Here is a 12,401-nt window from a genome sequence, read left to right as displayed (position 1 = left end):
AGAACTATCCACTAGTAATCCATAAAGAAGCAAGATTTCACCCCTGCTAGATGCCTTTGAGTCTTGAGGGTTAACTTGTTTCCTTACCTCCGAAAAAAACAAACTCTTAACCAAACAAAAACACGCCATCTAGAACTATCCACTAGTAATCCATAAAGAAGCAAGATTTCACCCCTGCTAGATGCCTTTGAGTCTTGAGGGTTAACTTGTTTCCTTACATCCGAAAAAAACAAACTCTTAACCAAACAAAAACAATTTCAAAACACACTCCATACTATTTTTCAACAAAATTATACTCAATAAACTAATTTTCAAAAACTATTATCAAAATTTACTAAAATAATAAATAACATTAAATAAATAAAACCATCCCAAAAAAATCACGATAGAAAGATGTATACGAGATGGACATAGAGAGACTTTTGGTGAGGGTATTGAACAAGAATGCTAAATCCTTAGTTTTCTTAAAACCTAAAACCTTAATAAATTTGAAATAATGTCCGAATTTAAAGTACATGTTTTAAAATTTAAAAAGCATTTTAATAAATATGAAATCTAAAAGTATTTTAATAAATATGTTCAAATCTAACCTTTAGTGATATGTTCGAGGTTACAGCTGGCTATTTGAAAATTACCGTCCTACTAAACCTGTACGATTATTTAAGCATATGCGTCATCCTCATTTCCACTATTTTAATAATTACAACTGTACAAGAATCCGCCAGCAGATAAGTCGATTACAATGATCATACGCCTCTTCTCGCTGGTTAGGTCAGTCAAAGGGTGCCGCCGACATTCAAAAGGTGAGACGGGTACAATTATAAGGCCACCCATGTGGCTAGGTTCATGAATGTGTTGGTTAGTCTTATTCGTTGGATTTAAGTAAGTAAATTATCTAATGGCGTTGGAATTGAGTTCCCTTTGGCTTTTTTATTGTTATGGGCTCTTTGTTTCTCATTTTTCTCATATTCATATCATGCCCCTTACCCTAAACAGATTGCAGTTACTGCCCGTCACGCTAAACAGATTGCAGTTCCGGGTAGGCCGTCCCTTAAATCCGATTCGGATGGCCAATCTACGTTGTGTTTGAATCAAGTCTGGATTATAAGGATGGCCAATCTGCGTTGTGTTTGAATCAAGTCTGGATTATAAGGATGGCCATTCTGTGTTGATCTTGGAATGGAGTGTGAATATGGAGTAAAAAGAACTCCATATGGCCGAAGTCAGGGTCCAAAACAGGGATGTTTTCTTCCAATTGACTAATATCCTACATCTGTTATGACTCCACCGATAATGGTGTCTGTGAGTTCCTGCACCAAATCAGTGCTGTGGGGCTTATTATTCAACAGATCACCACATCATTGCTGTTATGCAACAGATCTATGATGGTATTCATTTGGAAAAAAAACTTTCCAGTTATAAACACTGTCTTCTCCCATATAAAGTCCCCCTTCCTCCATATTCACATTGGATTCCAATATCAATACAGAATGCTGCCGAATCCTAAATTGTGTTTGATTGCTGAGGCACTGAATTCGAAATTCCATGAAAGCTTCGACAATGATGGTATTGTGTGCATCTCTTGGAAAGAGAATATTTTTAGAATTTTTTGTTTTTCCCATACAATGATAGAAAATATTAGATTGTCTCCATGTTTTTTTTTGTTGATTTAGGTGTCAGATTTGGCAATGATAAGGGCAGAAAAGTCCTGATTTCCACTTGGAGATTAGAGGTGATTGCAGAAATGGGGAAAATGAGTGCTCCCCCTCCGAAGAGAAAGCATGGGAGTTGTTGCAGAGAAAAGCTTTCACAAATGGTGTTGCTCTCCACAAAAATATAGAAGATATTGCGAGACATATTGCCATGGAATATAAAGGTTTGCCATCGGCTGTAAATGCAGCTGGTACAGCAATGAATCTCAAAAAAAGTCTGGAGGACTGGAGTCGCGCTTTACTTCTGGTGAGAAATACAAATCCTAATTTTCTAAATATTCACAGGATCATTGATGCACAACTCTATCAACTGTTAAGTATAGTTATAATGGTTTGCCTGATAACTAAAATACATGTTTTTTGTTAAATCTATCTATTGTGCCGCCTTTCTCCATGTTGAAAACATTACAACATTACAATTTAAAAGATTAAATAGGTCAGAGAATCAATCATGATTATTTAATATGTGGAATGAAGAATTAATGCCTAAACTTCAAGAGTTTAGAAAATTTAGTTGCTCATTGTATGGGGAATAAGGTTATCCAATTTAAAGCTCTCCGCTTGTATGCTTCTGTCTTGACTGATTGTAAAACAACAATCCATTTTTGTATATCATAGTTGTCAATGCTGCTTTAGCCCATGAAGCTAACTGATGTTTTTTGAAATGCCATTGTCGCTGTGACAAGGATCCTAATACCCTTTGCCACAAGAAATTCACAAACTAGCACATAGCCTTGACTTTCAAATTGTTTCTTTCCATCTAGAAACAGAATAAAGGCACCTATAAAATACGGACCTACGTATGATGCGCAAGTTTCCAGTGCTACTAAGGATGCAGTCAAAAGTACTTCCTTCCAGAGAGAAAGGAATAAGCCTTTTGCTAATGACCAGTATATTTGAAATTATGAAATTATGGTATATTTTATGAAATTATGGTATATTTGACCTGCCCTCTCCACATCTGCAACTTGGGGTACATCATCAATGTGCAAAGGGCTCTTATAACCAACAACAAGCAAAGGACTCATCCAAGAAAATGATAGCCAACTGAGAAGGTTGGCTCTTGCATAAGTAGTGACTGCCTTAATGTTTCCACATTTTTGGGAAATTGTCTTTCAAGAGAGGTTCTTGAATGGTCTGTGAGGAGGAATCTTCACCACTTTTGGCACAACAACTACTATAACAAAAGAAAGCCAAAAAGGGAAGAACCATAATTTCAACAAAGATATCAACATCCACGCTTCTTTGTTCTGTCAATTGTTGAATGTCGAGGAAGATGAAGAAAGTACGAAGAATGAATGATAGGCTCCACCACGACTATAATAAAAGTGGGAACTTGTCTTTACCTTCTTTTGTGATGGAGTGATGAACATAAGCTGACATTGTAGACCAAGTCAGAGCCTAGAAAATATACTTGCCCACATTTGCAAAACCTTCATGCTTCTCCTTCAGCCACCAATACATAGGGATCCATATCCCGAGAACACTGTAGCATATAGACAGGAAAATGCAACCACCTACAGCTAGCTTTTGCATAATTCCCAGTTTAAACTTGCTGGAAAAGCTGTCAAATGGAACAAGAGGTGTATGTGGCCGAGATGTGCAAAATTTACACCACGTCCAACACAGTTCAAGGATGACAGAAACAAGAAAGAACAAATTAAGCCCAATTGCAAGTTCATGTCGAAAGAAATTCCCTATAAAAATAGCTCTAAGTCCCTCCTACCCAACTGTTTCACCCATTTCCAGCTAGAGGGTACTGTTATTCTTGTACAGTGCTCAAATGGCTTCCATGACTGCAAGTAAATAATTTACCAACAATATCAACAAAGTTCCTTATGGGTATATCTACTTTAGTAGCCACATGAAAAAATTCTAACAGAACTCTTGGTTACCATTTACAAATGCACATACACATTGGACTTCATACAACAAGGATGTTGCAGTGCAAAAACCTTGTTTATTGTACTACATAACTCAAGAAGAATCATATTAACATAACTAGCACTGAGTGATGGTGAAATTGAATCACAGGGCAATAGTTGATACTTATATGCTTGACATCTCTGGGTAGCTGGATGCATGCACTCTTCCTCTTTCATTGTGGTTGGCAAGCTGCAAACATCTGAAAGAATAGAGAAATGGGTGTATGAATTGAATGTTTTTGTTTAAATATTTATTTATTTATTTAATTTTAATTTTAATTGTCCCTTTCATTATACTTCTGGGACCTATCTTCTCATCTCAGTAGATTGGGCTCCTCCAAGGATTTGAATTTCAAGTCTCTTTATTTACATAATACAACAATTGAGCTGCACCCTGGTGACGCTTTCCATTAGAATATTATACCTGCTTTCAATTTTCAATGAATTTGTGAGTAAACCACTAGGCTTGCTCTCTCGATTATTGAAATAAACCAGAGTCCACAGTCACAAAAGGTCCTTTCCAACACAATAATTTAATTTAGTCTCAGTTTTCATGATCAATGTCAAGGCAATGTGAAACTCACAATGTGTCTTACAACAGTGGTTCATTCATCTTTTATAGCCTCTAGGCAAGCCAAGCAGACAGATTCACATCAAATCAACTAAAGAACACCCATAGAATTTCCTTTTCAAGCCAAAACTACCAATCTTGTGTGGTGTTCCACCAATCAAGAGCATGTTTACCCCCAGGGAAAAGGACCCTAAACCGATTGGGAAGAAGAGATCTAAATTGCTGATAGGCACTCTGTTTTATTGCAAAGGTCTTTAAAGCATTATTTGAAGGAAGGATAATCCCAAAAGGAGAACGTAACACTGAAAAAGGTCCTTTGGAAGGATTTCATAAGGAATTTTCAAATGGTTTGAGGCATACATGATATGATATATATTGTTGGTAGGATCTACAAGATCAAACAATTAATAATTGTTGAGACTCAGAGATTTGATAGAGATTTTGCCCTGATTTGAAATGTCTTATGTGGACTTCTTTCTGCCATTCCGATGTTGATATTTAAAGCTAATATAATGACTGGCCTTATAACATTAAAATCAACATCACTCAGATTCTCAGGCTTGTTTGAAAAGTTGTCAGGTGTCAGTAACATCTGCATCAGTAAAGATGAACTTTTAACATCCCCCAACTGTCTTGAGGACTTGGTTTATTTTATGCTTATAAGATGCGGGAAATTTATTTAGAACAAATGAGGACATTTTAGATGCAAATAAAAGGAATATTTTAACACCCAAGGTGCATCTTCTAGTACAGCTTATTTTACTGTAGAGGAATGGTGAAGATATTTGTCGTGTTACATTTGTAAAAAGAGTGATTGTAGCAGCAATAATCTCTAGAATAAAGCAACGACTTGATTACCTTTCATTTGTCATCAATCACTACTTATCTATAGCAAATTCTACAGATTGTGGGAATAAGTAGCAAAAAACACTGGGATGTTTTCAATTGGCAAGGTAATTCCAAAGGCAAAGTTTTCTTTCAAGCTTGTACCAGAAGCTGGAATTAGAATTATTCTCTGTGGAGTTGTCAAAAGTAATGCTGATATAATACAAATATCAGAACATGAAGGGGGCACTAGAGAAAGTTTGATAAGTTCTATTAAACACACAGGAATTTTGGGAGTCAAATGATGATCGTGAAGAACTCCTAGCAGCTGCAAATACTGCTATCAATGCAAGTGAAACTGCATGTTCACGACCATATTGGAATAACTGGAGCCTGTTTTTGCATTCTTCACTTAGGATGGCCTAGACCTCCTCAAGGAACAAATCAAATAGGTAGAGGACATACATGCATCTACAAATTATATGTCTGGAGATCATCAGAATGGAAAGGCTGGTCTCATTATTACAAGCAAGCAAAAAAATAGTCAAATGGAAGTGTGAATAACGAGGCCTCGAGGCCTGGAAGTTTGAATGACACAAAGGATATGGAGAGTTCCTCTAGAAAACAGTGATCGCTTGAAAATATGTTTCCAATTCCTCAAAGGGTGCTCTCAGCTTTAAATATTGAAGGCGGCCTCCAAGAAGCCAGCATAATTCTATATGATGGACACCGGGACGACTCTGTTCAATGCACTAGTGAGGATTCTCCTTATGATACTATCTAGATTATCTGTGACACTAAGAACATAAACAGTCACAATGCCTAAGGTAAATGGCTCCTCCAAATCACAGACTATGTACCATGATTTCAAAAAAAAATGGGAGAATGTTCCCCTGTAAGCCTTTTTCAAATTACGCATAGCATCCAACATTACCCTTATTGCTACAACTCCAACCTACCACAGTGTAATTGGTAAGGGTTGCATCATGAAGAATTGCAAAATTCGTGCAATTGATATGTTGGAACGTCTAAGAACGGATTCTGGTAAAGTCATTCTGCTTAAGCTTTATTTGGGAACACAGAGGACTGGTTGATATTGAACCAATCCAATAAGTTTGACGATTATACTGGAGGCCTTTACCTTTAAATTATTTGTTGGATAGATTCCATGATGAATCAACAAATTAATTGACAGCAGGGGATTCAAGTTATATTAACTAGAAGCACACCTTGCAAGAAAAGTTCTTTTGATGGATTCATCTTTGGCTGCATGGTTGGATCAAGTACATGGTGCGAGCTGACAGTGTTGAACAATTTATATGCATGCAAATTGATAAGAAATAATTTCATACAGAAATTGATTTCTAAGGAAAAGATCAAAGATGTGTAACACAAATCTGTTGTCCAAGTACATCAGGTGTTAAAGGCTTTGTTCTAACACTGGAGTAGGAGCACAAACCAAGCTCATCTATAACACTTTTAAGTGAAGTTGAAAAAGTCGATTGAGAAATAGAATTAGAAGTCAAAGTAAAAAATAGTTGTCAAGAATATGTTGAAATGTCCAATTCAAAGCCTGTACTTGATGTAAATTCCAACCAGCTTGTGACGTTGAAGAACAATAGTTTATTAATTGCAGTTGTGGCAAGAATTATAAGTCATTGGGATTTGATGTATGTACACAATTAACTTAGTGATAGTAAGAACTTTGAGGGGGTTGGAAGGGCAGGAGAACATAACTCTCCTCTATTGTCTCAGAATTGCAAATAGAATCATTGGTATTAGACAACTAAATAAACAAAAAAGGATTCCAGCTAAATAGAGATGCCTCTTTTACAATGATCAAGGCTTATAGTACAAGACTATGCCCAAACTGGACATTTTGATTCAATGAGAAGTAAGCTCTTGGAATTAGTTAAAACTTAAAATGAATGTTGGTGAATCACCACTGGATGACTAGTCTAAAGGTGTGCAAAACGATATCAAGAGAATGGTGAACCCATGAGTAACCAGAATGTAGTTCATATAGTCTCAGGTGGTTTTGATGTGGAAAAAAATACATTTAGAAACATGTGGAGGCAGTGTAGATCAGTAAGTTCTCACGTGAAGGCAATTGTACAGATACATTTGATGGCGTTTGCAACTATTTGTTTTGAAGGTGTATCTTTCCAAGTTAAATACACCAAATCATCAGATACTAGAATGACACATGTTTGTTTGAGGCATTGTATTTATCTCAAGTTTTATTAATTTTTCTATGCTAAGGTTAGCTACAGTCAGGCTTGAAAGCATTAGTAGCTGGAGAATGGTGGCTTGGGTACCTGGCTATACAATAAGAAGTAAAGCAAATGTACATAAAGTGGTCAAAGAGGAGATTGGGATAAGGTAGGAGACAAAGAACACCAAAGTTTTTCAAAGAGTTACCAAGAGCAGGAAGAGGTTCTATTTCCAGAAGCTCTATTACCTCTTCCAAGCTCTGTTCTATACAAACATAATTATTTCCAGAAGCTCTGTTACCATCTACCATGTCTTCATGTTTCCATAAAATCCTCCTTAATTCTAATAAATTTGACCTGCTTGAGACATAAATGACAAGCCTCCATATTTGGGTGAAGATTGTATAGAGAGAGATTGAAAAGGCTCCAAATAGATCTGTCTCTATTAGTGAGTAGGCATGACTCAAAACCACAACTTGCAAATAGTTCGAGTAAAACTCTCTCTGTACCACTTCCTAGGGCTTATAAACAAATCCACACTCCTAGAAATAGAGTATAAACATTGGGAAAGCATGCATTATCTGACTAAAAACCAAAATCAATAGACAAAGCGTGAACTAAATGTTAATAAGAAGTTAAGAACAACTACCTTTCTGAGAATCAAGGTTGGTTGCAAAGGCCAAATAAACATATAAGCCCACTTCCAGAGAGTAAAGTACAAAGATTTAAACTCAAATGTCCAATCCTCAAAATTTCAAATTCAAAACTAGTATGTCCATATCCAGAGAGATTAGAGATACAAGAAGCCAACCTCTGACCACAAACTATAGTCGACAGAAGAAGAACAAACAAAGTGAAAAGTGAAAAGTGAGCAAGAAGAGGTAACAGAGCTTGCTCTCCAACATCGAATCTAGAATTCATTACCTCAGCTAGAACAGAACTTTGCTTGCCTTAGACAAGCAATTCCACAGAGTATCGCCTCCCTTAGATAGGACAGAACGTCAACTCCACAGTCCTTCATTGGCATTGAATGGAACAAACACTCAATTCCACAGAACCTTGCTCGCTTAGATAGAACATAACATCATTATCCACAAAAACTTTGTTGCCTCAGATATAACCTTTGCCTAAAAATAAAGAGAAGTAATAAGAGGATGTCAACTAGATTGGAATCTTTCACCACCGAAATTGACAAGAGAAAAAGGGTCTTAAAACCCTTAGGGCTAATGCTCAAGAAACAAATGAGATTCTCCACATTTGATGATCCAAAATGAATTAAACCCTATTATATTTATAGATTTCCTAGAGGGGTCTCTTCTTCTTAATTAATTGAGTAAATTTTACTCCAAACCCCATTTTTGGGTTTCTTTGCCCAATTGCCCCAAAACTTGCCCAGAATTGGGTATTTTAGGGTTTTCCCCTTTATTTAGGATTGTAGCCTACGGGGATCGATAGCCTATTTATTCCTTCATTAATTCTCAATTCGTAGAGGACATTATAGTCCCCCATGCCCGAAATTGCTTGCCCTCAAGCAATTGTAGATTCAGGTGCTGCAAAATTCGTTCTCCTTCCCATGTTACGTCCTCCTCTGGTAGATTCTTCCATCTGATAAGGTATTCTGGAATGACTCTCCCTCTTAAATTTTTTTTTTGTACGATCATGATCGTCTCCATAATTAGTTCTAGTTGTCCTTCTTTGTCTAATGGTGGCAATTCGATAGAGGTGGTGACATGCTGCCCCACAACCTTCTTGAGGCATGATACATGAAATACATTATGGATTTTGTTGTCTCTCGGTAGTTCTAATTCACACGCCGCTTCACCAATCCTTTGGAGAACTTTATAAGGTCCATAAAACTCGGGCTTCAACTTTTCTGCACCGCTTTTCCTGAATGTGAATTGTTTGTAGGCTACAATTTTAAGAAAACAAGGTCTCCTACCAAAAAGTTGTGTTATGTTCGATGTTGGTCTGTGTACATCTTCTACCGATTTTGAGCAGCCTCATTGTTTTCCTTAAGTACCCTGAGGATATCTTGACTCTCCAATGTTTAGCAATGGGTGCTTTGTTGTCTCCAAGTATCCTATCAATAAAGGAGGGTGCATCATATCCATATAGTTCTCTGAAGGGTGTCATCTGAATGGATAAATGGCAGGTTGTATTGCATCAATGCTGCCCAAGGTACAACCATTTGATCCATGCTTTTTGTTGACCTGTCACAAAATTACGTAAGTATCCCTCAATACACTTATTCATGTTTTCTGTCTGCCCATTTGTTTGTGGGTGATAACTAGTGCTATGGGTTAATTTTGTTCCCACTAGCCTGAAGAGCTCCTTCTATAATGCACCCATAAACTTGTTGTTCCGATCACTGACTATATTTTTAGGTAGTCTATGGAGCCTAAAGACTTCTTTGAGAAGAGTTTTGTTACTTGTTTGGCCAAATAGTCAGTTGCGATTGCAAAGAAGTATGCAAATTTCGTCAATCTGTCCACCATGGTATAGATACAATCTTTGCCTTGCGTCTTGGGTAGCCCTGTGATGAAGTCCATTGAGATGCTCTCCTATTTTTGTTCTAGAATTGGTAGAGGTTGGAGAAGCCTTGTAAGATCTATGTGCTCGACCTTGTTCTATTGGCATGTCATGCATTCCTTGATGTATTTTATCACATCTTCCTTGAGACCTTTCCATGAAAATCGTTCCTAATCTGTCAATAGGTTTTGAAGAACCCCAAATGTCTAGTTGATGGAGTGTCATGCATAACCTTCAAAATCTTCTCCTTGAGCACAAATTTAGGAACCAGGTATATCTTGTTTTTGTAGTAAATAATATCATCGACTATTTTGTACTGTCATCTTGAATGAGTTGGTCAATGCACATGCACATGTATAGAGCTACATGTATAGTGTGTAGCATGAAGGGCAAAGATCATCACATCAATCATCTTTGTTTAGTCCTATTACCACAAAATTTAATGACCTGGTGCTAGGCCGCACTAGGGCAAAGATCATCACATCAATCATCTTTGTTTAGTCCTATTACCACAAAATTTAATGAACTTGTGCTAGGCCGCACTAGATCCCCAGCAACAATAGGATCCACCACCATCATCACCTTAGTAATGAATTCCCCTATTGTTTTGTGGGAGGATATTATCCCCATAACTATGTCTGACTCAGTCATGAAGCCATGGCAATGTCTTAGAGTAATGTGTAGTAAATGTAAAAAGTAGGTTTTCAAGAACTACCTACAACTTGGGGCAATTTGACTATCTTTATGTTGAATAACATATGTAACATTATTGTTGGTCCAACAACTCATGATATATAATAGCTAGATACAATACAAGTACATGAGTTATACAGGCGCCTTGAGCCTTACAAATACTTTTTGTTTCTTTCTATTGAAAATTTTGAGGTGAGATAAGTACAAGATAACACTCAACAATAACTCAATGGTTAATGATCTCAATCTGGTTTTGACAGCGTTACAGATGAACTTTGTAGACCACAACATATAATATTTTGTATATTGGAGCATTATCCCACTGCCTTTGCAAATTGAAATGATCACATGGATATTATTCCTTCCTAGTGTTATTTATAAGCAATGACAAACATAACCCATTTATGCATATCTGTGTAGTTTAGTGAGCACTTCATCTTAGTTATGTCTCGGTTGAAGTAATGAAGATACCAAGGCATGGATATCCCAACAAAAGCCAATAAAGACGATATTGTGATTTAAAGCAGCTAGGAAACCTGCTAATATTAGATAACCTAGTCAGTAATATTTTTGAAATGGTGATCAGTGATCGAGAGAAATTGCTACTGCACCACACTCCAAATTTGATTAATCATTTAGCCATCACTTAGTTACAAAATTAGTGTATATTTTTGGTAGTGTGATGGTTACCAAAAATAGTTACTTTCATTCCTATAACAAAACTAGTGATTCACTCTTTTTTAAGCTTGTCTAGACAAATTTTGGCCACCCAACTATAATCATGTCCTACAGGGATTCTACATTTCTCAACAACATTTGGCAAGCTCATGAAAGTAGTTTGGAAAAAAATTTCAATATTGACTTCGTTCCACATTGAGATTGATGGTAAAACTGGGGCGGTGCTGAGTTTTTTGTCTTTTCTCTAGACTTAGACTAGGTCCAACACTGTTGAAGTTTCTAATTTTACTTAGTTTAGAAACCCTTCATGCACTTTTTCTGATTTATTCCTACCTACTTGTTATTTTTCTTTAACAAGTTATTTACAAAGTAAATATTGAAAATAAACCCCATTGCATGCTCAACATATTATAGATCAGCAACTAAAAGAAACAAGAACAAACACACCACATGACACCATTATATTTGGACCAATGTCCCCGGAAAAACCCAATGCGGGAAAACCAGTGCAGCTATCTGAGGGTTTTCTTATTAAGCAATATCAGAGTACAATATGGGTGTCGTAACTGGTCTTCCCAACAGAGAATTTCCTTAGAAGCTATACCTCACAGTTTGAGAGAAATCTCCTGGCTAAAACCCCGGAAAACCCTTCAGGCAGCTCCTTAGCACAAAACTGCTCCTGCAACCCCAACTTTTGCCTAATCTGGACTGCGTCAGCCCCTCTCTGTCTCACGCTGGCCTTGCGTCAGCCCCAGGAGGCTCTGCGTCAGCTCTTGGAGCCTCTGCATTAGCTTCGTTGGCCCCTCTGGTGCTCTGCGCAGCACTTGGCTGCCTCTGCGTGAGCCCTTGCAGGCTCTGTGTCACCCTCCTTGGCTGCTGCGCTGCTCTCTTAGCACAATCTCTGCCTTCTCTGTTCCTCTGTACTCAATTCCCCTCAGCTGCTCTCCCGATCATTGATTCTATCTCTCTTAGCAAACCTCGCTCTAGAGAATAGAATCACTGATCATCTGGTATAATCTCTAAGTGACCCTTAAGCCTCCTCTTATACTTTCCTGTTGACGATTCAACGGCTGAGATTAAGTCCCTAATCAACGGCTAAGATTAGATCTGGCTTGATCCATGTCTTTTTGACCACTCTAACACAGATTCATATTAATACTAATTAATATTTTATTTTCCCTAAGTTCAAACGTAGGAACTCCATTAAAAATATTAATTATTTTAATATCTCATGATCTGTTTAGAATCTACGCAA

General features: G+C 37.1%; 1 long non-coding RNA gene across 7 annotated transcripts in view; it reads left to right on the top strand.

The window, feature by feature from the left end:
- The first annotated feature begins 708 nt into the window (after positions 1–708).
- Positions 709–12,401, top strand: part of LOC149145643 (uncharacterized) — a 62,382-nt gene continuing 50,689 nt past the window's right edge. For 5 of the 7 annotated variants that reach the window (XR_016264052.1, XR_016264051.1, XR_016264049.1 and 2 more), the window contains exons 1-2: positions 901–1,566; positions 1,674–1,959. This is a non-coding gene — a long non-coding RNA (uncharacterized LOC149145643). Of the gene's footprint in view, positions 804–900; positions 1,567–1,673; positions 1,960–5,112; positions 7,045–12,401 lie in introns of those variants that run through there. The other 2 variants (XR_016264050.1, XR_016264054.1) reach the window with 2 other exon arrangements.

Source organism: Pinus tabuliformis, chromosome X (assembly GCF_031772625.1).
Source record: "Pinus tabuliformis cultivar Carrire ecotype Pingquan chromosome X, CPIR1, whole genome shotgun sequence".
In the NCBI taxonomy this organism is placed as follows: domain Eukaryota; kingdom Viridiplantae; phylum Streptophyta; class Pinopsida; order Pinales; family Pinaceae; genus Pinus; species Pinus tabuliformis.
The sequence above is the reverse complement of the archived record's forward strand: the minus strand, read 5'-3'. Positions and strand labels throughout refer to the sequence as shown.